Source organism: Cydia pomonella, chromosome 12 (assembly GCF_033807575.1).
Source record: "Cydia pomonella isolate Wapato2018A chromosome 12, ilCydPomo1, whole genome shotgun sequence".
Lineage (NCBI taxonomy): Eukaryota > Metazoa > Arthropoda > Insecta > Lepidoptera > Tortricidae > Cydia > Cydia pomonella.
In genome coordinates this window covers 8,902,103-8,929,292 of record NC_084714.1, presented here as the reverse complement: position 1 = coordinate 8,929,292, position 27,190 = coordinate 8,902,103, and the positions used below count along the sequence as shown (strand labels likewise).

Sequence of the window (27,190 nt, the reverse complement as noted above, 5' to 3'; positions counted from 1 at the left end):
CGTGGAGTCTCTTATAGTGATATGAAAATAAAGTGGTTAATCCTTTTTTACTTGGTAAAGGTATACTATCCATCAAGGAAAGACAGGCATCTAGATTTATAAAAATATTTTTCTCTGTCGATGGAAAGGTCAGATAAGAAATTTAATAGTAATAAAAACAACTTTTTTTAATTACATACTTGAAGTAAAAATTCGTTCATAAAGTTAAATATATTAACTGCGTTTAATACTAGGCTCCTAAACGCTTTTTAGGAAGCTCTAACTATCGTTGCACAATTTCAATCGCATGTTTTACGGACTTAAAAGGCTTAACGCGTCAGGCGTGGCGGAGCAGCCAAGATTCAGTGGCAATGCTCACATAGGAATTCATTTCGCCCCGAGAAGTGTCCGGTTTCAGTCTGGCACCACGAGCGCTCGTCCGTATTTATTGCATTAGTATTTATTTATGTATCGTGCAGGTTCTGGTTCTGGCGGCGCCGCGGGTCGCGGGCGGCGGGGGGAACACTTACTACGTGATTAATCCGCGCCCCCGCCCGGCCCGCGGCCCTTGCCGCGGCCAGGCGTACTCGCGCCGGGTTTCCTCGTCCCCGCGTCTCATGGCCACTCACTACGCACGGGGCTCCGCCGTAGTGCCGCCTGCCGACGCCAGTCGCGTCGCGACCTGCGCCGACAACGGACGCCCCGCGTAAACATCCCAACTGTATGATATCATTCATGCTAATCTCCGCTCGTTGATTTTCCTGCCCAGTGACCGCAGTGAATCCCGCGTCGCCGCGAGTGCCGAATGTTAGTAACGTCATCGGTGTATTTTTCCGTCGGGAACGAAACCTGTTTGGAGTGACCGGCGCCTGCCTCGGATGAGACCGGCGACTAGTGAACGTTGCTGTGACCCGTGGCCTGCGATGCTGCGCCCGTGACCGTCTTGCGACAGTGCCACGAAACGTAAGGATCTGTTCGTTCATTCGGCCGGCTCGCGTGCACGAGCCACCTTCCTATTTGCATGGCGCATACGAGTGGATTTTATTTTCGTCTGGGTAGTGCCTGTGTGCGTGTGGTGTGAATGTATGGGAACATCGGTATGTGCAAGGCACGTGTGTGGGTTTGCGTCCGTCGAGACGGCTACTCCCCGCAGCTCGCCTGCTTTATTTAGGTTGTTTCTGAGCGCCTCGTCCATGTCCGTGTCGGCTACCTGTCTCGTCAACCCTTTTTCTGTTTTCCCTAAACTTTGTTCTGGTTTTGGCCTACTCTTTTGTATAACGTTCTCCCTTTTGGACAAAAACATTTGGACTAGATTTTAGATTTTTCAATCTAGCTTTCATACCTTCTCTACAAATTTAACTTGCAATGCCAACGCCAGTATAAAGAACGTGATTAGTTGATTACGTATTCCGTTTTCCAGACGTAAGTACGTATCCAAAGCAAATAAAGGGTTTGAAGATCTCTTCAAGTTGACCAAATATCATCTGAACTCGATCCAGAGATTGTGAGCTTAATCAGATTACCTCGAGTGTATATGCGCTCTATCTATGTAAATGTATTTATATATCCCACCGTCTTACCGTTATCTTTTATCAAAACATCAATATTTGAATGCATGATAATGACGAGATCCTACTTGCAAATTTCGCGATATCGTAAACACCAGCCCTCTCAAAGGTATTTTAAAGTTAAATCAGGACGTTTCATATCACGGACATAGAATACGTTAGTAATCCAATTATGAAGTGGAACAACTTGAGTTTGGTCACATTTCGTTAAGTAGGGACCACTGTTTCCAGCATTTTTTTGATAAACCTGATCTTACAATGGTTGGGAGAACGGAAGTTAGCTGCTCGATGAGCAGGTAAGCCGAAAATAAATCCTACGAAATTCTTCCTTTTTAAGAAGGATAACAAATCAAAATACCTACTATTGTCTCCGCAAGTAAATAACTAAAATCTCAGCGCTGTGCCACTATTATGTACTATTATTTAAATACCTATGTAAACATTACTTATATGTAGTTAGGTACTTTTACGACAATTGAATATGCATAATACCTAACGCGAATTTCCTTCCTTATCGGCTTGCAAGAATATGTAGCTAAGCTGTTAACTCATTTTAGTCTCTTCTCCAGATGCTGTTGTATGTTTGTAATGCTTTTCGATGAACCCTGTTATTTTGGACCTGTGTCGTGTGCTAGAACAAAAGCAAATAATTTTAAGTGATATAATCTTTTGGTCTAAAGACAATAAAGATACTCTGTATAAAAATAATACACGTGAATGAAGTTGCTCCAAACTAAAAACCAATCATCTATAATAAATAGCATTCTAAGGGAACATGAAGCAGGTCAAAGGTTCTCACAAACATTAACAATAAGTGATTGCAGTTCCAAAGGGAGATCAAAGCCATAAACGTTGTCAACATCGTAGTAGTGTTAATTGTAATTAATAGTATACATTTTAAAATAGAACAAGAAGGAAAAGTACTCGAGGAGAGGCCGGCGTCGAGAAGTTCTGCGGTATCTTTCGCTTTCCGAGTATGAGCCTCGAGAAAACCAGCATAATTGTGATCTCTGACTACGTTTAGCTCTTCTGATATTTCGAGGTCACATTTGTATTGGAACACTGAGACGAAAGCTCGAAAAGCGATTAAATAACAGTCCAGTTAGCCAGATAAACTCCGACCCTGCGCGGACGCGGCGGACGACTCTTTACAATCATAACTAACTACTTACTTACTTCAAAACATAAATATAGTTGTACGCTGAGCTAATTTCATAAGTTCATAACAAACTACTACACATCCAAGAACAAATGCCCAAATTAATTGTAGAAAAGTTAAATTACATAGGAACAACGACGATTTTTAGATACAGCCAGGTGCTTCAGTTTGTGTTTGTGACTGCTGCATGATTCCGATTCTAAAATGGGTCATGACCGTCGGCCAAATATTCTGCTTGTGACATACCTTTGTGACAGATATTTGATGAATGTACAACAAGTGCACACATTACAGATTAACACAGGACTCCGGAAAATTATGCATAGTATGATTTAGAAGGAAGGAATCCGCCCAGTAAGCGCTCGTAACTTTTGCTTAGATACCAGGTAACCCAATAGGCGGGTGGTAGCTATAGGTGGAAACATAACAACAGGCTACGCCAAAGAGCCCGCCTTGCGGGAGCACATCGCCACGGCTAGTCGGGTTGATACCAGCAAAGATGTTTGAATTATTATATTGTCAGGTATAGACAGCCAGGCTTCTTCTTCTTCAACCTAGCGTTTTCCCGGCTTAGCGCCAGAGTCCGCTTTCCTACTCAATCTTCTCCACTTTGCCCGGTCTTCGGCATCCTCAGGTAAGAGATAGTTCTCTCCAATGTCCGATTCCTAGGCCTACCGCGTTTACGTGATCTAGGTCCTTGAACAGTGAGATCGAGGTATCTATTTCCGACGTTGTCTACTGGTCCGGTTATCCGCTATGTCACGGATTCCGAAGCTGCCACGAATGTGTTCGTTACGTATACGATCTAATCGCGTAACGCCACACATCTATCGTAACATCTTTATCTCGGTGACGTGAAGCTGCTGGACATGTCTTAGGACAGGCCAGGTCTCGCTACCATATAGTAGGACTGGGCGGATGATGCTCTGTACACAAGGCCCTTTACCGGTATCCAGGGGTCACAGATGTCACAGGTCTTCTCGCCATTTTGCCCAAGCAGCTTCGGGCTTGGGCGTCGTGATGGATTTCACCAGAGAGGCCAGACTAGGTATTTTATAGTAGTAACCTGCATTTGATTTCAGGAATCAAATTACCATTGTCCATGACCATGGATGACAGGAATTCAATATCTAATCTTATAATGTTTACATTATTTATGCTTACATTAGAATTGCTTTGTAAATGCGCCTTTAGTGGCGAGATTAAGAACTATCAATGTAAAAGTAACAGGAGATTTGACTATGAAACTCGGCAGAGTCCTGGCGCCCGCCTAGTGCCCACTAGGCTCAGCTTACACTATTTGTTGATCGTTGTGGTCTCGCCAACCGACCTAGCGGGCCTATAGATATTGCTTGGATTTTAGAGTACGGTAATCTTATATTTTTTGTCTGGCAATGAGCAACATATAAATGATAATAACGAAATATTAGAATGCTTTGCGGTGATTTACTGTATTCATCTCTAAGATATTCATTATTAATAAAGCTAACTTCACAAAGTCCTATCCAAAATCACAGCTAAGGTTTCGAGAAACAGTAAGCAATACTTCTAAAAGCCTGTGGGTTTCCTTGGCCACTACAAACTAGGCTTGTTACTATTGCTAATTAACATAATATGCTTTATAAAGTATCCAAGCAGGGTCGTTATTAAATTTGCGCTCGTGTAAGCCTCGAGCCCTGTTATTTTTAGAAGAGATAAAGTTAGCCGCGGTTACGCTCAAGAGTTAACTATTAAAATCAAAGTTATAAGGTAGGTAGTGTAGGTACCCAATACGTTATATTTTTGACTGTATTCAATTATAGTTGTCAATAAACAAAAGAAAAGCAATTGAGGGGAGTTAAGTGTAACGATCATACTGATCATTCAATAAAACAATCATATGAATAAAAAAGTTTACTAAATCAAAAGCGAGATAGAATATAACTTATTAATTGAATAAGGTTAAAAACTCATTGAGTTTTAAGTTTAAATGTGATACCGATGCTGATAATCTGGATTCTGAAGTCAGTAATAAAGTAAATGCCTCGTGCAGCTACGTGTGCGCCCGTGCTGGCCTTTGACATAGCTAATTGTTACGTAGCAAGTCCAATGATTAACGAAGCGGAGAGCGTACTTACATATAAACGAGACACTGTTACGTAACCACAAGCATGAATCTGATGGTATTCAAAACAAACAAGTGAAAGAGACTGTGCCATAAATCCATAATACCCTAGCAACAACAACTAGATAGGCAGGTTGTTGTCACAGATGATTTATGTTATTATTTTCCCGAGTACTGGAATATAAAAGCCGTGAATATTAATTCAGTTTCACAAACTGTGGGACAATATAAGAAATATTACACCTAAATTATTATGTAACAGACTAAATGAGAAGCCAAGTAGGTACTTCCCCTAAAGTAGTAAATAAAGATTCCTAATAAAGTAAACAAACTAGGTACATGGCATGTATTATTGACTTAAGATAAGGACTTACTACTAAGCTAATTATTCAGTACCTTCGTACTGATAAAACGAGATAAGTGTGTGTCGTCCGAACGACATTTTATTGGAGTGATAAGTTGGTGGCCTGTTCCATTCCTGGTCTCGTTGCAAAGTAAACGATGCTAAATTAAATAAACGTCCAGTTGTCAGATAACCAGCGGCGGTTGCAAAGAAAACAAAGAGATATACACGGTGTCACACACGGATAGCGTTAATGATGTACAGTGAGCATGTGTGAGGTTGTATTGGTGAGCGTGCGGTTATCAAGGAGCCGCTACCGCCTACTACAGCTATCAGCTGTGATAACGCTCGCATACCTGAACATTTTGCTTCTAAATACAGGCTCAAGTCAAGTACAATAGCGAAGGCAATTAAGTCACATGAATGAATTGTTTGCAGGGATAATCAATTGTCTGCTATTTATTAGTAATTATGTTACGGAAAAATAGTAGGTAGCACTTGTTGTGTAATTGATAAATGATAACGGGTGTTATGGTTCATACATATGTTAATTCGAGAATTTTATAATTTATATTGAGTTGAGTCATTCAGAATAATGTTAATGATTTATTTGAGATAGCTTTTAAAGGTCAATATATAATTTAAAATATTTGAAAGTTGAAAAAAAAAATGGTAGACAAGAGTCGTAAATAATGTACATTAAGAAAGTACTAATTAATACTGCAACAACAAGAATCTCTAAAATTATAAAGATGAAGATAGAAGATAAAGTCAAATTACAAGTAGTCTACAATACTAGAATTCTCACGCTTCCAACGGTTTCCTATTACTGCGTGTCAACATCGAGAGCGTGTCGCATTGCGTTTGCAGACGATCATAGAGTTTTCAAAACACTCCAACTACGAATTACTGTTTTACCTCACTCCGTCGATGTAACACCATAACTAAACTGCGTGCGATTATTTTATGAAACAAATATAATTTACCTGTTGGGGTTGCGTCGAACGAATATTTACTGAATGTTAATATAATAAATTGATAATATCAGGAGAATATGAGAATATTGAGTTGCCCCTACATCTCATTTTGATGTAGACATTCAATTCATTTTTTATCAGAACAGATTCTTTAAAGCTATTTGTTTAAGTATGTAATACGAAAAATCTAAGAATAATAATAGAATAAATATTTTGTTTTAAATGACAGCTGAATAGCTTGTTACGAAGTTATTAACAAGAAAAAAACAATTATATTAAAACTTTGTACATGCAATCCCGGTTACACGAGTTAGACGAATATGATAACAAGTAAATTGTAGATATATTACATAACGAATTAACGATCAATATACTTAATTAAAATGGGGTTTGAGTTACGAACTCATTTACGTAGATGGGTAGTGCTTGTATAATGTTAATAACCATTAAGTATTTATGAAGATCTTAGTTTACTGTTCAGTTGCTGGGCTGTTTTAAGAGTACATGATTTTCACTAGTTGCTTCAAAACGAAAAGCTAATCAATTTAGAAATATAGTCTGGCAAAGAAGAGGAAACAGCGAAACATATTCTCCTAGACTGTAAACAGGTACAAGTATACAGCAACAAATACCTAGGACTCCGTGCACACTAAAGGAGGCAGTTAGCAACCTGAAGACACTGCTAGGTATCGTGGAGGAGCTGGGGTGGCGAGAGAAGCGCTACCTCGTTTTCACACAAAATAGGCACAATGGTTGTCGATTTGCGGAAAACGCCCAGCATAGCTAATTAGTCTGGCAAACACAACTTGTCAGTCAGTAAGGACCAGTAAAATTATAATCGACCCTTTCTTTTGGGTGCTAGTACTAGCGTAAGACAAAATTCTTCCTGTCTTTGTTTGAAATAAGACAGTCCTGGGTCAAACTTAAATTTATTGTTTTTTTTTGTAAAAGGATAGCAGAAAAGTTTGCACTGTTTGAGGAGTGTCCCCATTTATGATTACAATTTAAAAGGTGGAAATATATCAATAAAATACTATGAACTAGAGCCTAGAGAACTAGAAAGAAGGTAGAGAACGTTTCCTCTACTACATTCTCTATGTTTGCCTCATGTTCTTGGTCCTACTGTTTCCCGCTTGCTTTATTTTCATTATTTTATACTTACTTGTTATTTTAGAGAGCGCCATGTCATATAAAAAGGTGAAATTTCATCCATCACATAGATAATAAAATTACCTATGTAAACGAATACAGTTTGTTTTTATTTACTGATATTGCTTAAAAATAAGTAGGTATATCAGCTTTCTTCTTGGAATATCTTCACCTAAATGCACTTAGACCCCTTTTGTTAAAGGTGAATGATATGACTATGACATTAAAACTTATCTTCAGCGAACAAAGGACCTGTCTTCATACCTTTGTTGGCGATCTAGGTAGTATTCAACATTTATTTACTAAGCAACACTCAATGTTACTTTATAAACAATGAAGTGTATAAAGGGTGTTGTTTTTCAATATTGCCCTTTGTTTGAGTTGTGACTGGCGGTTGCACTTTACCTTCGCTTTCTTATTGTATTATAAACAAGTTAAGAATTATTACGTTTTAGCTATAAGAACTATAGGTATTATTAAATAAAAACAATTTGATGAAATTGCATGTGTGTGGCACCGCCTTTATGTTTATAGAATGAGTCAACTTTCTTGTCACTAGCTGTCATGGTTATGTTCCCTTGGGTCACACTTAAACCCCGATTTTTAGGGATTTTACATTATTAAAACATCACTTTTTGTGTTAGTACAAACCCCTTCTATAATGGGCCATCTACTGAGTATGTTAGTAGGACGTGTTTCAATAGTTATTTTAACAAACGAAGAGTGTCTTTTCAAAAGTGCTTATTTATCTATGAAAACCATACAAAACTAAGCCCTTTGGAAAATACACCCCTCAAACTGTACTAGTGTAAATGCTAAAGCAAGAAATGGTTAAACAACCCTATAACGGACATAAAACTATATTAAAAAGCTGGTCTAAACAAGTGCCGCCCGCACAGGATACAATTAGATGTATCTTTTCGGAGCTAACAATAAACATACGGAAACAGCATACATATATTGTGGTGCCGTAAACGCCCAACGGCTACTCTATTTAAAGCAGCATTCAAAAATAATAACGGATAAATCTTCACGTGTGTAACAGAAACAATGTTACGTTAGGTTATCCAAGTCGAGTGTGCAATTGACTGTGCACCGAGAATTTTTTTTTAATGTTGCGAAATTTCTCTTAGAAAATTTCATAAACAAAAATAAAATGTTATAAAACCTTTATCAATTCACAATTAACAACAATACCTATAAAAGTTTTCCGTAGGACTTAATGAAAAGTTGGTTTCACTTCTCGTGAAAGTTAGGAAATACACGAGACCACTCCTGTGTTTTTGAATAATGTTTCTTAGCCGTTACAAAGTTTGAGCATATTGCCAATCTATGTTTGAAACACCCCAAAACTCGAAAATCGATAGTGTTCTAAAAACAAATGAATTTTCTAAAATTGCCGAACCGAATAACGGCTCCACTGACAAGTGTCAACGCAAACAAAAAAATGTTTCACATATTACTGACAAATTGGAACGCGTGTTCAGTAACTTTGTTTAGCCTAAATACCAGCCACTTTTAATTTGGAATAGAACTTTGCCAGTTTACTTTTTGGATCCGTATAAAAATGTGTGAGTAGGTATTTACCTACTGATCACAATCTGGACTGTAATTAGACTTGGTTTAGCTCATATCAAGGACAATCTTTTGATATAGCCATCTCGAATTAGATATGGGTATATTCAATGCAATTAGTAAACAACGAAATTTTCCATTTTCTAAAAGTGGCCATATAGGATTGTCGTCGAATTCTGAGATGTTATTAAAAAGTCCAATGGACCCTCGTTTTTTCCTACAAGCTGTGCAAGTGACATTTTGCTCACACGACCTACCACTTTTGTTCTCCATTCATCATTTTCACTGCGGATGGATTCTGACTGTGATTTATGAACCCCTAAATTATCGATTGGCCATTTACCGTTGGTGATTTCTCTAAATCTTACATTTGTTACACAGACATACTAAACTAAGACTTGTGTACTTGTCTATATACATAAAATGCTAACTGTTAAAGTAACTATAAGGAAGGAAAATTCAGAATGGTATGATGCAGCTAATTACGTATCTACAACAGTCATATGTCACTTAAACATTTTCTACTACTACACATAAAGAATGAGTTCGCTATCAATATCAATCTTGATTGGTAAATTATATGCAGAAGCCTGAAGCGGTTGTAAAGGAAAATTAAAACGATAAATTCTCTCATATGCGTATCGAACTTCCGGTAATGAAAAGGTTGCGGTGATCGACGAACCGATGCAATTATGCAATCGAGATTGTACGGGTTAAATTTTAAGCTCTGAAAGGAAGGCAAAAGACAACATCAGGAACATGAAGATGGAAATATACCTTTTTTAAGAAATAAGAAGAATAAAAATTGAATTCAATTTCTGATGTCCACTGTAGATCGCAGGAAGATTGAATTTACAAAAGAGACTCGCTAATAAATAACTAAGCCAAAAACTTAAATAGATTAAGGTGAGTGAAGTGTTATATTCATAGATAGTAATTACAAGCCCACAATCTGCATTTAAAAGTCGCACGCTTTACCGTATTCAACACCCGTAAAGAAGTTAGTTCAAAAGCGGGAATTGAAGAGATTCACTAATTAAATAAAGAACGGATTAAGTAATGTAATGTGTTACATTTATAGCTCTAATCAATGGGCTGGTGGGTGCAGCGTTGCGTCACTGCTTTCGCGCTGTACTATGGACTTGCGAAACGCTTATGCAAGTAGAATGCGATAGGCAAATAGCAAAACGCCTTCTTGGCGAATGTTACATCGTTGATAATGTGCAATTTAATTCGTTAGTGTTAACAGGTTGCAAGCAGACATTACGAGTAAATAATCAGATGCCGTTTTTCATGCCAATTTTATGAAACGAAACCAAAACTAAAAACTGTGCAATTTGCATTAATTAAAACAATTTTTTTTTCTAAAAGCAAATAAACTAAAAAAAGAATGGTAGCGTTGTTAGTTTAAGTCCTTATGCAATTTTAGCCAAATCAGGTCTGATCTTTCGTTAGTTCTCGAATATTTCTACAAGTACATTTAAACCGAGATTTGTACTCTTATGGATTAATAAAAACACCCGAAAACTCAAAATATCAGGCTCTTAAAAGTTAACGGGTATTTTAAACTGTATGTATACGTAAAAAATAAAAATCATCCGACATTTATCAACGGAAAAGTAAGAGGCAACAACAGATTACATCACTCGTGACAAATTTGAGAAATTAGTGAACTCTTCGCTTCAGTTGTGTGCTATTTGTATTCTGGAGATAAAGCAACACGATTTTACAGGTAGACATAATTTAGTTTTACTGATGTTTACAAAAATTATGTCAGTAAATTAAATAAAAAATTGGACATTCAGGAAGAGTAGATAAAGCGCATTAGGATAGCTCCTACCTAACTTTGCAAGAAGGAGTTATTTTATAAAGTACCTAGCAAATATCTCAACTCTCAACACTTACTCTTCAGTAATGCTTACCACCAAGTTAAGAGAACTGGTAAAGTTTTGCTTGAGTATAAAATGATACTTTTAGTTTAGCAGGCATTTACTGAAATTTAAGTAGGTAAGTACAAAATATTCAATTTGATATAAGGTCTCAATATTAATTATTAACTGCAGCCAGCATTACGAGCGCGCGTAATAAGTTTTTATCGTGTTGAAACTACGAGTATTACAAAATATAATTTTGTCTATTGCATGACTAATTGACGCAATTTCATTTAATCATTCATTAGTTTTACAATGGCTGAATGATAAAATTACTTATTAACCAGATAGCGTTCGGTACTCTTGCCGGTAAATGAATGAATTATTCAATGATAAAATAATAATACGTAGCCTACTGTTTACTCAAAAGTAGGTAACTATAATAGCCAATGAATAATGCGGTTTATGTAAACTTTATTTCCTTCTTAAAAAATAAACTAGAGAAACGTTGTAATGTAATTACTTCGCAACTAGGTGTCCCAATCGGTACAAAAATGCAACTATAATTTTTGTTTCACAAAATAACTTTAAAATAAAGAACAGTCACACCACTCACGGTATTAGCGCAAAGAAACGATAAATCCAACGTTTGCCTACGAGGGATTTATCGTTTGTAGCTGAATTAACGCAGAGATGAACCATACCGAGCGAAGCATCAAATAAGGATACACGTAAAGTCCAAAGCACGTTACGTTGCTGTACTGTACAATAGATTCCAACGACAGATGAACTTCCATGATTAAAAAAAATACACCAATTACTTGTGTCTGGAGAATGGAAGTCGAAGCTCATGACCAGAGCCCGTACATTTCATGCCGTTGACGCAAAAATGACGTAGTTTAATATACAGGGAGTTGTTTTTATAACACTATAAAATCGAGAAAACTAATCTATTGATGCGTAGGAAAATTTGCGCTTGATACGTTAAAGACATTATAAAAAATCTAAAATATGTATTATTTAATAAACTATTATTCAGTTGAGTGACAATGAGATGAAAGTCAGACATTCTGTACTGATTATCAAGTATCTATATCGGTTAACTAAAGAGGTTGACAAATAATGAATTATTACAAAAATACTATTTTAGTTGGAACTAGGATCACCCTCTGTAGTGAGCAATTGGCAGTTTTGAACCCGAATGACTGACCTGACGCACCGGTTGGCGGGTACGTTGTTATCACGGTTGAACCCTGGCAGTGCAATGACCCTGCAGCGGAAACGATCAGTGAGCTAGAGTAAGCTACACTGATCAGCTTAGTTGCAATAGTAAAGTATACGAACGTGGTATAGTTCAAAACTGAAAGTCTGTGATATCGATATCACACAATAAGTCCTACAGAACGTCTAGAATTTTCTATCGGTACTTTTAACAGAAGAAGCAATCGGTATACATATTATAATCGATATATTAGGAGTTTCGATCCCGACGACGACGACCAATGATTAGCTAAATGCAGCTTCCCCGAATTCGCACTACATCATCATTTTAGCCTCCAGTCGCCCACTGCGGAGCATAGGCCTCTCGTGTATGCCACTTATCCCGGTCCTCGGCTTGTCTCATCCAGAAGTGCTCCGCGATTTTCCGAATGTCATCCACCCAACACGAGCCAACGAAGCCCAGGCGTTTCATTCATCCGGAGCACGGCCAGCGGCCACCAATCCATCAACATTTTGGTCCACCTGCCATCACTCTGCCTGGCAACATGTCCCGCCCAATTCCATTACATATATACTAAATATTTACTAATAACACTAGACCCTACTCATAGTGTTGTGTTTCTACCGATGAGTAAGGTTGCCAGAGCTCAACGAGGGTCGGCAACGCGCATGTAACTCCTCTGGAGTTGCAGGCGTACAGAGGCTACGGAGACTGCTTACCATCAGGCGGGCCGTATGCTTGATTGCCACCGACGTAGTATACAAAAAAACATAGTTATTAAATGAACTAAAGTATTAAATGATCATCACAAGCGAGTCTAACATGACAGTGACGTATGTCACTTACATAAAAACGTTAATATGTTCAATAATCGCTAGATCTTCGCGGTTTACCATTTAAACTTTGACCTTCGAAAGCTTGTTAGAAAGATTGAGTTAACAAAAAAGATCAATTGTCTCACAAGAACGTGTTTGTGTTAACCTGTTTAAGAACATTAATGGTATTTCCGATGCTAATAAGTGTATTCCAGTAATTGATAGCATTAAAGTCCAAGTGTATTGCGTTTGTGGAATAATCGATCATGTATAGGAAAACCACAACCGTTTCTGCTGTGTTTATTTTAGTATCTCAGTAACACGGATGCTACATTACCTTAACCTACCTATACTTAGGTAATTGATGGTTTTATAAATTGTACGACGATCTCAATTCAGAGTAAGGCGTTTAATATACAGTAACGCAATTACTGAGTGGCGTCACTACCATAAATAGAATCCGATAAGATGTTTGTGGGTCCTCATTACGAAATTCTAACTAAATGATTACAGGAGTACGCCCTCTATAAATACCGGCTTGAACTAAAACATATTCTTGATAACTTTTGACATTACTGATAAACCTGCGTAGGTACATTCGAATTTTGAATTTGAATATAATAAGTGCTAATTTTACTTAGTTTACAAAGCGGAAAACAACTGAATTTACATACACAAGAACAATAGTTTTCACCTGTTCCAAGAAACAATGTCTAAAAGTGAAAACATAGAAATATAGCAACTTCAACTTGCTGTATTATTGGGATTCGTAAATACTTACCAATAGAATTACACGGCGTAGCCAATTAAGTTTTGATATCAGCTATCAAAGCTAGTTACTTAAGCTAATAGTTGGTTAGCTAAGGACAAGTGAGATGTAGAAACTTCATAACTTGTAGTATATGAATTTTTACTCGTAAATACACCGGTGTCAAAGCTAGTTACTTAAGCCAATAGTTGGTTAGCTAAGGATAAGTGAGATGTAGAAACTTCATAACTTGTAGTATATGAATTTTTACTCGTAATTACATACACCGGCGTCAATTAAGTTTCGATAGCAATTTTGATAGCATAGTTCGTTAAGAGTGGTGTGGGTTAGGCAAGGTTAGCATAGCGTTCACGGTTAGTTAGCACGGGTGATGTGGTGGCTGGGCGAGCGCAAGGCCGCGGCGCGCACGTGTATCGTGACGTCACACGCGCACGCACCGCGCGTTCAAGTTCAATGTTGTCTTTTAATTTATTGAACCACCAGAACTAGCTTTTTGTAGTTAGCGTTGCGATTTGCTGCGATATCAGAAGATGGGATTTGCGGTTGTAAGTTAAACCTGCAATATAGGACGCGTGAAAAAGGAAGCATGCCTAACTAATCCCATGCACATTAACTGAAAACTATCCTTAGTATCTTTACCTAGGCTAGGTACTTGATATTAGTGGAAGAGATAAGTTGTACCTATCTCTATACTTCGCCGTATATTCAATTCACTGCAATGTCGTTCCTAACGTAGAGCTCCTTAGCCCACGCAAACGGGTGGCATGATATGAAATCACATTAAAGGCGAGGAGGTTGCTGCAGTGTCGGCACACAGATAGGTATTAAGTATTTCCATATCTAGAAGCTTGTTCCACATTAGTCTGCAAGACAAATAAGACAGAACAAGAATCCGGTGTGGATTCTTTCAATGAAAATTGGCAACTGGCGACATTCCGAGAAGAATTTGTATTGATTAGAGTCACTCGCAAGTCATTGGTAAACATTATTTGAAAAACGCTAGCTAGCGCTGTTAGAGGCCGATACACGTAGAAGAGAACATCATGGTCTATCATGGTTTCTCTTCTAGGCGAAAATCAGCAACGGTCGACGACGTCCGGTCCGGACTTACGTCTTGTTCCGTGAAGCATTCGTTTTGAAAACAGGCGCTCGCGACCCATTGACAAAGGTTCTTTGAAGAACGCGTGCGCGACCGTCAACACGATGACCGCAGCATGCGCGGCCATTGTGACGTCAGCCCGCCACATCCGCGTTGCCCGCTCTCACTTCCAAATATTTATTATTTACGCTTTCCTTTCAATATACATTGTTGCCACTTGTTACTGAGCGTGGCACAGTTCCTTACTAAATTGTATAATACAAATATTGACACTAAAAGGTAGTACCTTGGTAACAAACATTGTTGGCTTTCGTACACAAGTCTAGTCTGGAATATCGATTCATGCCAGCGAGGTTATAAATACGGCGGCCTAGAGATAAATAGTATTTGCCTAAAATGAAGTCGAAAATGTCTACGTGACCACTGATATACCGGACAGCTTTATCTCATGTGTAATATTTAATTTAAACATTATACTTACGCGAAAATATGTCATATGCAGTTCCCACTTGATACTGTGACAGCAGCTGTTTGCCGCCCGCTATCTTATCGGCCGAACATGATACGAATAATTTATGTAGGTAGGCGGTATGCAACTAGTAATATATCTAGATAGCGGCCTGCTACACGCGTAAAGGAAAGTGCAATGTTTGATATAAACTTCACAAGATGCTTAGCGACGTTGTATGGCCACTTGGCCAGCAATCTCGAACGAAAAGGTAACATTGGAAATAGTTACATATTTCGAGCATAATATTATTGTTGAAGATAGCGCCGATGTTCAAGCAAGTTACGAGTAATCAAAATTATCACATAGAGACAGCGAATATACAAAACAAAAATGACCGGTTGTTCATTTAAAGCGAACTATTAACATACGATAATGGAATGTTTTGAACGCGAAGTTTCGTTACTGATTGTGGAAATGGAAAACAACATTCTGCACGTATTGTTATATAAGAGTCAAACACATTTAAGAAAAAGGTCACTTCTATGGACAATACATCAAAAGATAACGACCCGGTTACTAGAAAAAAGTCTCACAAAAGATCCCAGAGACCAAGCGGAGTAGTACAAGTAGCTTCGATACCGCGGTGATAATATCGGAGAAAAGGTTAGAAAGAAAGGTTCCTGAAGAAAACATCCATTTGTTCATAATGTTACTTTGAATATGATCTTACTTGGTCCTGGTGCAAATAAGTCGCATAGACCATTATCGACGCTTGGCCCAACGTATTGGTGGTTACTTAGCATACAATCGGTGGTAATACCTCAAAGGGTTAGTCACGGCCTCAGCACTATCGCGTTTAGTATTCTAGGGATGGCGAGTTGCCTACGCGTGTCAATGCCTAGAATGGAATCCGAACGAGAAGCGGTAACTGTTCACATGAGGTCAGCACTGATACGTTTGGATGCAGAAGGTGAAAGAACAATGAGTGACCGAGTCATATACTGCTGAAGGTTTGTTGAAGGTTCTAGTAAACTCTCAGTCATATGGATTCAGTCATAGTAGGTATGTAAGAATATTCAGCTTTCAATGCTGTTCTGACGAAGTCAGCCGTGATACCACAAAGTAGGTACGCACAGAAAATAAACTTCCTACAAAACCGAAGTTTTACAGCGATTCAGGTACCAATTAGGCTGTCCCTTTCTAATATATGGCACTATCCCTTTCGGCTATTTAGGGTTGTCAAAATTCATTATCTTATCTGTGATTGTGCACGCAAAGGGACGTCAAGTTGTGCCAACCCTAGTAATTGCTCGTAGTAATTTTGAGCCAAACGGAGCCGAGAATGCCCAAAAGAAAAGGATCAGTTTCGCCCCCCTGGTGATACGTTTTAGTATATATTCAATGAGTAGTCTTGCACAGGGTTTTAGACGCAAAATTCTATAGAGTTCATTTAGGTGGCTTTGAGTTCGCACTTCATGTATTTGTGGTTAGGTATTTAGGTATATACTCTGAACAGAATGGAATCTAAGTTACAATTTATCTCGCGAGTCAAGTCTAGGTAAGTCTATCATGACATTAATGACTTGGACATTCCAATTTTATACGTAGATATCGATGTTTGTTTTCTTTAGGCTATCTAGAGTCTAGACATACAGATGACATGTGCATGCACCAGAAAGTGAATAGAATAAAAACACTCGTGTGTGCCGCATGTTTGGCAAGCCATGGGCGAAGCTAAGCAGGTCGTGTGGCTGACCGCTATTCAAGCCGATTGATTGATCTATCACTTTTATTGGCAGCAACCCACATACGCACAATGATTCCAAAGAATTTTCTTGTAGAATTCCCTTGCAAAGGAAAGTAAAGTCCCTCAATTGTCTCACGAACAGGCCTCGTTTTGTGATAACCTCGTATCTGTTAATGGCCTCAGGCACGCAGTCTCCTTTCGCACAGAAACAGCCTTTTGTAACTTAATTATAAATTATACACGTAAGCTCAAAGGTTAAAGTTATTTGCTATTTAGATTATAAAATCTCGGGTAAACAGAATATCACGTTTAAACGACACCAGCGCTCGTTTCAGCCAGGAGATGTGTACAAGCGTACATGTCACCAACTGTTCTTTTATTGACGTCAGACAGTAATTGCATCAGGTTTTTTCTTACTTGGACTTGACTCGACAACTAGGTAACCTTTGTAAGCTTTTTAAAATAGTACAGTAAAAGATTTACACTAAGCAACTAACGTTCAAACTGGTGTTCAAGCCGCAGAACGAATGGGAGTTCTAAAACTAGAGTAGTTATGCTGCCATTAATTAAAGTGAGTGCTGGAGCAGCAGCCTGTGAAGCGAGTGTTTCACGGTTCAACCGCTTCATTTGAAACATTATTAGAAGGTTCAATGGGAATTTAATTTTGATGGCGCAACTGCCCGGCCGGTAGGTTCACGCTTCGCTACTCCCATCTTCCTAAGTGAGTTTGCTGTGAATAATTTTAGCCTGTTTCGGCCCGTTCACTTTACCCACACATAGTAGCTAAAATCGGTAGGTAAAGTAGAAATCATGCACGGCTATTTTAGCAACGAAAAAACGTAAAGGAAGAATTTTACTTGCAAAAAACCTTCCACGCGTAATGAAAATCGGTCGGCACTCCTCCGCAGGTTTTTCGTAGTAAAGCTGCTCAAGGATAATATTTTATATTTGATTTTGAACTTTGGTAGAGCGCCTGGCTTTATGATATGGCTAGCTTAAATCTGTAACAAGATTATAAAAAAAATGTTTCAGCCTAGTTTATTGTGTTAAATTCTGTTTATGTAGAGTAATATAGCTCAAATAATAATCTTTTAGCACGGGCCACGTGGGCGCCGGCAGCAACGGTCCGGAGGCGCCTTCCAATATTAAAAATACAGCCTTGATTTGTATGTCACTCACTGTATCTCACTCACTCATATACTTCAGCGAGCGAGATGCACCTGAGTTTATATCAAGATTTTATTATATAGTTGGAATGTGCCTCCTGCCTCGCATCCGCATCGCATTTTACCGAATAATACCGAAATAACTTGTTTCGTGCATCTTGGTTGGCCCCAGTAGCGAAATCACAACCAAGATCAACAACTTTTTTTTATTTTATTCGCCCTTTTTCTATTTATAGTTCGCTCCATCGATCGTTTGAATATGATTACTTTCAGGTTGTTTATTTTTTTTAATAAGTCGTCCGCTACTGTTTCACATTAAATTGAAATGAAATGAACATATTTTATTCCAATAGCAGGTATAGGTATTTCTGCGATTTGACATTTGCGTTATTAAATTTAGAACACAGAATAATATTGTAATAAGCTACAAACAAATCATAAAGGAAATACAACGATTCAAAGTTTAGGGTATTGTTTAGGACTTTATCCCAACAACTCCATTCCAGAATAGTCGAGTAGGTAATATTATTATTTACCTGTTTATAACTCGGTTTCAAAGGAAAGAGAATTTCCCACAAGGAAATGAAGGCAATCAACTTACAGAGTAACTCTTGACTTAAGTTCATAAAAGATTTGATTAAAAACGTTGTTCCGTTCCGAGGAGTATCGTCAGGAGCTTGCGTTGACGAACCGGCGTAGACTAGACTATTCCGTCAACGCAAGCTCCTGACGACACTCCTCGGAACGGAGTGAAACATGTCGAGCGTTTTCGACTTAAAATACGTGAGTGACCCGTTTTAACATATTTAATATGTCTGTGTTCATAGAAGTTTTGTTATTAAAAACGTTGTTGCTTGAATTTCTTACAGCAAATGGAACTCAAAGACAAAGATTCCACGTGCAAATATTACTCATTCCACTGACTAGATGATATATATATGCTACACGCACAAAATTCTTGCAACGTAGCACTATGAAGTCCAAGTAGTAACTAGATTGAAACCAAATTAGCTAATTGCCAGTCACCGGTCAATGAACTTCCTAATTGAATGCAATTTGAATGTATTTTAACGCTTCCAGTTCTTTGCATTTCAATTGAACTGTGAAACGGCTTCAATGAAGGTTTATAGATGCTAAAACGCACATTTCGTTATTGGGATAATTTTATAGCGTGGAAAGTTTGAGGGTAGAGCGTATGTGTTTTACACATGGGTGTGAAGAATAAGAAATGACTTGTTAAGATATGTACATAAGTGCATACTTTAGGACGACTAGTAGGTAGTGATTCTTGAAGACCTTGATCAAACATTGGGTCGGTCGACCGCCTACACACAATTATATGTTAGAATACTTTTTGTCTAAACAATATTATTACTTATATTTTAGAATAATAAACAATGCGATACAAGAGAAATAAACTGGTATTGGAAATATTTTCCTGAAATAACCACAGATATGTGTTGTGTTACTCGTGTTTATAAACAGCAACGAATTCAATGTTGAACACAACCACATTTAATTTATTTGTAAGTAGGATACTTATAGGAACGAGTTTTCTATGAAAAATAAAGAGTTTTTTTCGGGCGGCTAAATTACATACGAGCCGCAGGCACTCACGTCTACATCCGCCTTTAACGTACGCACGTGTGAGTAATTGGTGTTAACATACTTTAAGATGCGAGTGATTATCCAGTCGAGTGGCAGTTACTCGTTACTTGTTGCGCCACTTGCGCCAGCGCTGGCGCCAGCAAGCTCGGCTGTCTGCGGCCGTGGGCGTCCGCAGCTTCTCGTCATAAATATGGATACCTGTTCACACGACACAGCACATGTTTATGTATTTGAGTTTCCACCTCGTCGCGTTTGCTTTAAATATTCTAGGGCTTGAAGATAACGCCTTTACCTAACGTAGTCAGACGTTACCTCTTGTTTACCGTATCATATGTAATATCAGGTTGTTTGATTCAAATGTAGATACAAAGTAAGGCACAACGCAAGTTACCTACAACTTGTTAGATGTATGGGCTGTATAATGTGCAAACATAGCCATAATGGTCTTTATACGATGAACTAATAAGTATATTATATTAAACCAGCGACCCGCCTCGGCTTCGCACGGGTCCCACAAAACCCTAACAAATTATAACTACACCTACACCTTCCTCAAGAATCACTCTATATATCATAAGTAAAAACCATATGAAAATCCGTTCAGTAGTTCTTGAGTTTAGCAAACATACAGACAGACAGACGCGGCGGGGGCTTTGTTTTATAAGGTGTAGTGATGTATCATTTTATACCCAGAGTTATCTCGGTTTTTGCCCGAACCCTCTTTCTAGTTTGCTGCTTTCCTCTTTTTAAAATTCGGTTCTGTCCTTATAGCCCAACAATCACATAGGTATGTACTTAAGTCATCTTTACTGAAGGTAGTCATTGTTATTAGTCTTTTTGACTGATAACTGTCGCTTCTTTCAGCTGGGTCGAATTAGATGTCTATAAATTCACAAGAAATGAAGTTCAGTACATTATCCGTACTACCGTTATCATGGACATCATGATGATATAAGTATTACTTTATTGGGCTTTCCGCAATTTAAATTACTTGAGTGCTAACCGTAGCATCGGCTGTTTGGAGATGTTAGTAATCCTGATTAAAATACAAGATTGTCCTTAGAGCGTACACTACGCACGTAGGCGTGGTGGTTTGCCTCGCCGCTTGTTGCGTGATCCGCTCAATAAAACTGCTGTTAAACCTCGAATTGGTCATATAAAGGAACGTTCCATCTCTTTGTCCGCTTTGAGTTCAAAGTCTAGTAATTTTACTGCCTAGATAGTTTTCCTTTTCGACTAAATCGCTATTGGCAAAATGGTCTCTTTATATCTTACACCAGGGGTTCCCAAAGTGTGCGCCGCGGCGCCCTGGTGCGCCGTAGAAAGTAAAGAGGGGCGCCGTGAGTTCTATCATTATCCGAAACCACAAATATTCGCGGGTACCTATTTGAGCGCTCGCATCGGTAAATAATGTAGCGTCGTGTCACTCTTTTTCGACCGTGATTTTAAATGTACAAGGGCGCCGTTGCAAAATACTAAACTTGTAACTGCGCCGCATGTTGAAAAAGATTGGGAACCCCTGTCTTACACCATTCAATTAACAAACAGAACAGACGTTGTATTTATTAGATACATGTAGGTATGAACCGGAAGTGATATATTCTTTATAGAGATTATGGTAATTTAAGTTGATCTCGACAAATTAATTTACTTGACATTATTTATTGGTCAAAGTTTTTACGTATGTTTACGGTCATTTAATGGTCTGTATGGTAACCGGAAAATTTTGCTTTTTTGGCTAGTCTCTGTCTCCTCATGCACATTTCTCAATTATAAAGTTTTCAATAACATTCGTTCTCCGAAAGGCCGCAATGCAGTTAACGAAAAAGGCAATTCCGACTGAAAAGCGCATAGCATTCAAGACCTCACGGTTTGCCAACTAGAGCTACCTACTGTCCTTAACACACTGCCGGTCCGATACCAATCAAAATGCAACGTTAATATTAAAATCAGCCGCACAGAGTTGTTCCAATCGTTTAAACAGTCATAAACTCTTGAACCAATATAATTGTGAGTTCCAGTTACTCATAAGCGTTACGGATGTCTTCCCCACAGTTACACTGGCTGATTGAGCATTTAATACGGCTGTGCTCAGTAAGCATTGAGAATACACGGCAAGCAATTAACGCGTCAGCTTTACCGCAAACAAGTAAAGCTAAGTAATGTTGTGGAAACTTTACGTAACGTCGCGTGACTCCACAGTTCATTCAGCGCTCGAGCACGACTCGCTCTACATACAACTAGGTATATAAACGCTGCGAGGCATCGTCTAATTCACAGTTTAGTTGATATCAGTACTGCGACTTCGTAGAAGAGCGAACTTGGTTAAATCGACCGGATCTTGATACACTGTGTACAGCTTTGCTATGTGTATATTTTAGACAGTTGAACATGATTGTAGCAATTACATGTTTTATAAAATAAAATATATAACCCACAACAGATAAAAAATATACCTAATTAATTTTAAGTTTACAACTTGGATCTGAACTTTAATAATACAAAATAACAATACATAACCACCATTAAGAATAAGGATTGTCTTATGCGCTCAAAAAAGTAGAATACCAACCAGGTTTTTATTGGCAAGCGTTTATGTAGGTTAATTTGACCGTGTAGAAATTATGAGTTATGACTTTTTCAACGCAGTTGTCAAAAGACTGCGTAGAATAACCGTATGTGACTGTACGAGTACGTACTCTAAACGGCACACGCTAGCTAATCTGCTTAACTGCGGCTTAAATGTGTGCAAGCTCGAGCCTCCCAAAAGGGTTCGAATACACATCACATCATTATACCGATTACTGCCAGAGATTAACGCTTTTAAAACGCTTAAGTCTTTGACAAATAATAGGAGTATGATTCTAGATTATTCAGTGGATTAACCCTGTATATTTTTTCTTACCAAACAAGGATGATACTTAACACCTACCTAAGCTACTTTAGTTACTAAGTTGATGAGTTTGGTTATGTTGGCTGTTTATTGGACTTTGTATTGATTTAAGCGATTATGTACATACCATTGCATGACAGCAGTATAGGCACATAATAGTACATTACGATACAAGTGCGAAAATGGGATAGGAAATTCGCACATATATCACCCTTTAAATTTTCGCCATAGTTACGTAATGTACTAATTATCACACTAGTGCGATAAAGAAGCACCATATGTACTGTAAAAAGTAACTATGTATATCGCATTATGTCAATCCAACAAACAATTGCATTATAGTTGACTTTAACAATAACTGACTAGTTTTATGATCAGAAAAAAATTGCTCGTTTCATGCTAAAAGTTCCAAAAAACTACTAATCAGTATACTGCAATTTGCGTTACATGAACTGTGACTAATTCTATTTGTATTTCCACATTGAGGGACTAGTATATTAATCTTACAATGTTAGTACTTGAAGGCAAAATTACCTCCTTCCTCGCTATTGCAAGCCTTTGGTCCTATCAGTTAGCAAATTAATACTCTAGTGACTATGCAACACTGCCTTGGACCTTAGTTGGCGAAGAGAAAACTAATCGTGTATAAACGATTGTGCATAGACAACGTCTTTCTAAAGACCAAGTGACGTAGCAAAACGATATCGAAGTTGTAGCGACGCGAAGGCTTTTTAAGGGCGATGCAGATATCCCTAATACAAGGAGGTCGTAACAGAAAAAAAGTTTGAAACCCCTGCTCTATAAAACGTGCATAAATATGTAGTCATTAGGCAAGCATAGCGTTCATTCATTCGTACGATCAGCATTGAAAATAAAATCTATAATCTATAGGTATGTACGTTTAATGGCATATCTAAATTCTTGATGTATTTGAAATGTCAACTCTAATACAATAAATATAAAGTTATTTTTGAAATGACGCGCTGGTGTAGTATATGTTGCATACGTAATATATCGTTGTTTGTACGTTTATTGTCGTATATTGTAGCGACAGCTGCGAGAACAGGTGCGATCGCGATGGTATCACTCAGCGTAACGCTCAATGCAAATTAATTTAACTACTATTGTAAATAGCTGTTCGAAGTGTTCGAGCCGGTATCAGTAATCATGACCAGCAGCCAAACCGGTAGCTAATTGCTACGTTTGCGGTTTTTCGTGTAATTGTGACTGGGAGTCGATATACACAGGTGTCTCTTAAATTGATGATAAAATGAACAGCACTGATGGAGATCTGCATAAACTATTTATACGCCTCTGCTGAGCACAGAGAGGATTTGTAGTGTTGGAGGTACTAATTATTTTAACTGAAAGGTTCTTTTATTGGTGTCTTGCTGCAGCAACTTTTATGTTTGTTTTAGTTGGTTATTCTTTTTATGTGAGAATTTTGAATGATACCACGAGCATCGGTCGAACACGTCTGTAGAGAAACCGGTAGCAGTTTAAGTATTTAATGTAGATCGGCGACCTTCGATTATATAGAGACAGCTATTACTATATGGAAAACACCTTAAATCATATGTACATACCTGAGCTAAGCTAAACTTTGTTACAAAATGTAACAATAATGTTTCATAACATAATACACGAAGATACACACATTTTATCGTAATCGCTGTTTTCAATCTTGCATATAATTACAAAAGTGTTTACGTAGTCAGTTCACACTGGCATCGGCTTATCTAAGTACTCGATCATTGGCTGAATCAATTTCGTTTCCTTATCATACCGTTCCGCAATCTGTCATTGAATCCACGTAATAAGCACAACCAATGCCTTTCCAATGTTACACTACACGTATTCTTCCGTCTTTCCGACAAGGTTTCATAAATCCTTAACTCTTGTAGGTGTAGTACGTACTGCGTACTAGTGTAATAGTACCTAATGGACTTGAGGATCACGCCATCTAATTTTGTTTTACCAAATTTTGTAAACAGCCCCCTTTTGCCTTAAATAACATGACTAGGTATTCATTTCTCTTATATGTTTCTTGTTCTTCATCTTCATTTGCATAAATTATGCTTCTAATATTACCTACGAGCGTTTTAGTCGTAATGTCAGTAAATTTCCTCTCCCACATTTCATAATTTTAATCATGTTCTAAACATTTATACTTTTGCAATCTTCGCAGGGCTTTTACCTAATTTTTAGTATATTTGTTGAGAGACCACAATGAAATATGCAATTTGTCGAAGGCCGGATAAAGTCGCGAAACGGGATAAGCATCAGAGCCAATTAGTCCGTACTCCAGTTACCGGTTTCTGCCGATGGCTGTATTTATCTTTAAACTGGATTAATAGGAGTTTCAGTCAACAAATTAGTGTTGTTTACACGTTGTTTACCTATGTTTTATGGATGGCTTTATCTATCGGATATCATACCAAAAATATGCTTAAAAAAAAATTGTACTGAGGCATGTAGTTGATAAATTAAACAAACGTTAAAGGAGAATATTTTGAAGATAACAAGTTTTGTTTTTGTAAAAGATGTGTAAGAAAAAAAAATATTCCTAAAAAAACGTTGTTAATGAATTTTGGCGCCATTCTGTAGAATACTCGGATAGGATAGGTATTTTTTATTTTTATTTATTAAAATAAAAAAAATAAAAAAAGATACAAACTTAAAATTAAAATATTAACTAACTTATAGCACATACATATGTAACTAGAGTCAGATCAAGATAACTCTGCAGCGATTTTGATAGCAAAGACTGTGCAACTTGCAAGTATTATGTTAAACGTCATAATTTGATAGAAGTTGACGTTTAAAACTGATTCTATTGACTTTCTCCCTCAGCAGCCGATATCGAACCATATCAAAGCCCTTTTTATCCGACAATGTCTGTTTGTGAGTTGTCAACAAAATTTACGCCCCTACTTTATCGGATACATGTAAATGTCAGACGACATCAACACATTGATGCGTAGTATAAAGGGACCAAAACAAAAACAACTTCTGCCTCGTCTGTAGTTCTCTCCCCATTTTCTCCCTTCCACGAAACCCCACTCACTTTCACCATTAGAACCTTTTGATTCAGGACCATTCACAGTCGTATCACTGCGATATCGAGCGATAATGTAATTCGCGATGGAGTGATTGTACACGCTCTCGATTCTATCATGGTCATCAATACGTTCATAGAATACTATCTAATGGAAACTAGAGGCTTTATAAGGAACGAGTTGTGCGACCGCGAGGGTCGGGTCTTGGGTATATCTTGGCTATTTAGCTTACACAACAACATTTGATATTAAATAACAAACTTGTTAATAATGCCTTACGTATTCATAAGAAAGGGCAAAAAGTTAGGTTTTGTCAAACGTTTGTCTGTGCTGTGTGCTCAAGTATGTGCAATGTTGCTCTAAGCATAGACGAAATTAAAATCAATGACGCCACTAAGGTACAATTTGTTCCACTCAACTAACCTGAAGCCGAGTCGATGACAGGTAAGAATTCCTAACAAGCTCGTCCCAACTTACATCATCTCCCAAAGCAAATACGCGTTGTAGTAACATTTGCTTCTCATATTTGTCGAATACTTAGCGACTGATTCATAATAAAATTATGCAAAGAACAAAGATGCTTTTCCTACACGTCGTATGTGAAGATGGATGGAGATAGATTTGAGATGAAATCATCTGAATGAATTATAACTGAGCATCATTGTTTTACAGTATTGCGATAGGCTGATAATGTAGATAGAAATATAGCAAATAAAGAACATTCATTTTCACGCGTGATCAATTGAATTCATACAAGGAGATGGAGTAGGTATGTCACAAATGCAAAGCGACATCAAACTGGATATGCTTCACAGCACTGAATCTCAATTTCTTTCCATTAGCATCCGGTACTTGGAGTCTATCAAAACTTCAAGTTTCATACATTAATGATATTGTGTTACTACTGCCCTAGATCTAATAGTACGTTCGTGCAATTAGCATGTGTAGCCTGTCTGTAAGTGTTAATTTAAGAATAAATAAAATAAAATATAAATGAAACTACAAGCTGGCCCAAATACATGTCCAAGTGCATATTTTTTATTATTTTACAGTGGTTTAAGTTTTTGTATGAAAGCCTAAAGAGAACATTTTGAAAAATAATACGTTTTATTTCAGTTAGATGACTGTAGTGTTAATTTATAATGACATTTTAAAAAATATGTATAGGTACGAATATTATTCATTATAAATTTTTGAGCATCGTTTCTGGGCCACTTGGGAAATAAATGGGTTGTTTGAATATTTTTAGTCGAAAGTGCCAACAGTGGTTTTGCATATAAACCGCCTACCCGTGTTTTTTTCAAAACATCCATTAACTCCTATCAGTACGCCTACACAAAAATATTACCAATAAACTATATTTATCTCCAATTCACGCGCAGCTTGTTTCAATAAAACTGGAAAGCAAAATGATCCTGTCATTTATGAAAGTTTGTGCGGCTGGAGGGTGGGAGGTGGGGGTGTGGGTTTGGAGGGGACGCAACGTGAATGGCGGTGCAAGGTCATGGGCGCCGGAAGTAGGTTACGGGCGACGGGCGGCGCCCTATCGACCCGCCCAACGCCGCCCGGCACGCGCTACCAACCGTTTTATTATTATACTTAGCACAATGTAAGCATTGTATGCGCACCTTTTAAA

General features: G+C 37.8%; 1 protein-coding gene across 1 annotated transcript in view; it reads left to right on the top strand.

Moving 5' to 3' along the window:
* Positions 1 to 381: 381 nt before the first annotated feature.
* The window catches only part of LOC133523465 (ataxin-1-like), a 36,572-nt gene continuing 9,763 nt past the window's right edge, over positions 382 to 27,190 (top strand). Inside the window, exon 1 of the mRNA XM_061859064.1 lies at positions 382 to 942. The gene's annotated coding sequence lies outside the window, so the exon portion shown is untranslated. The remainder of the gene's footprint in view (positions 943 to 27,190) is intronic.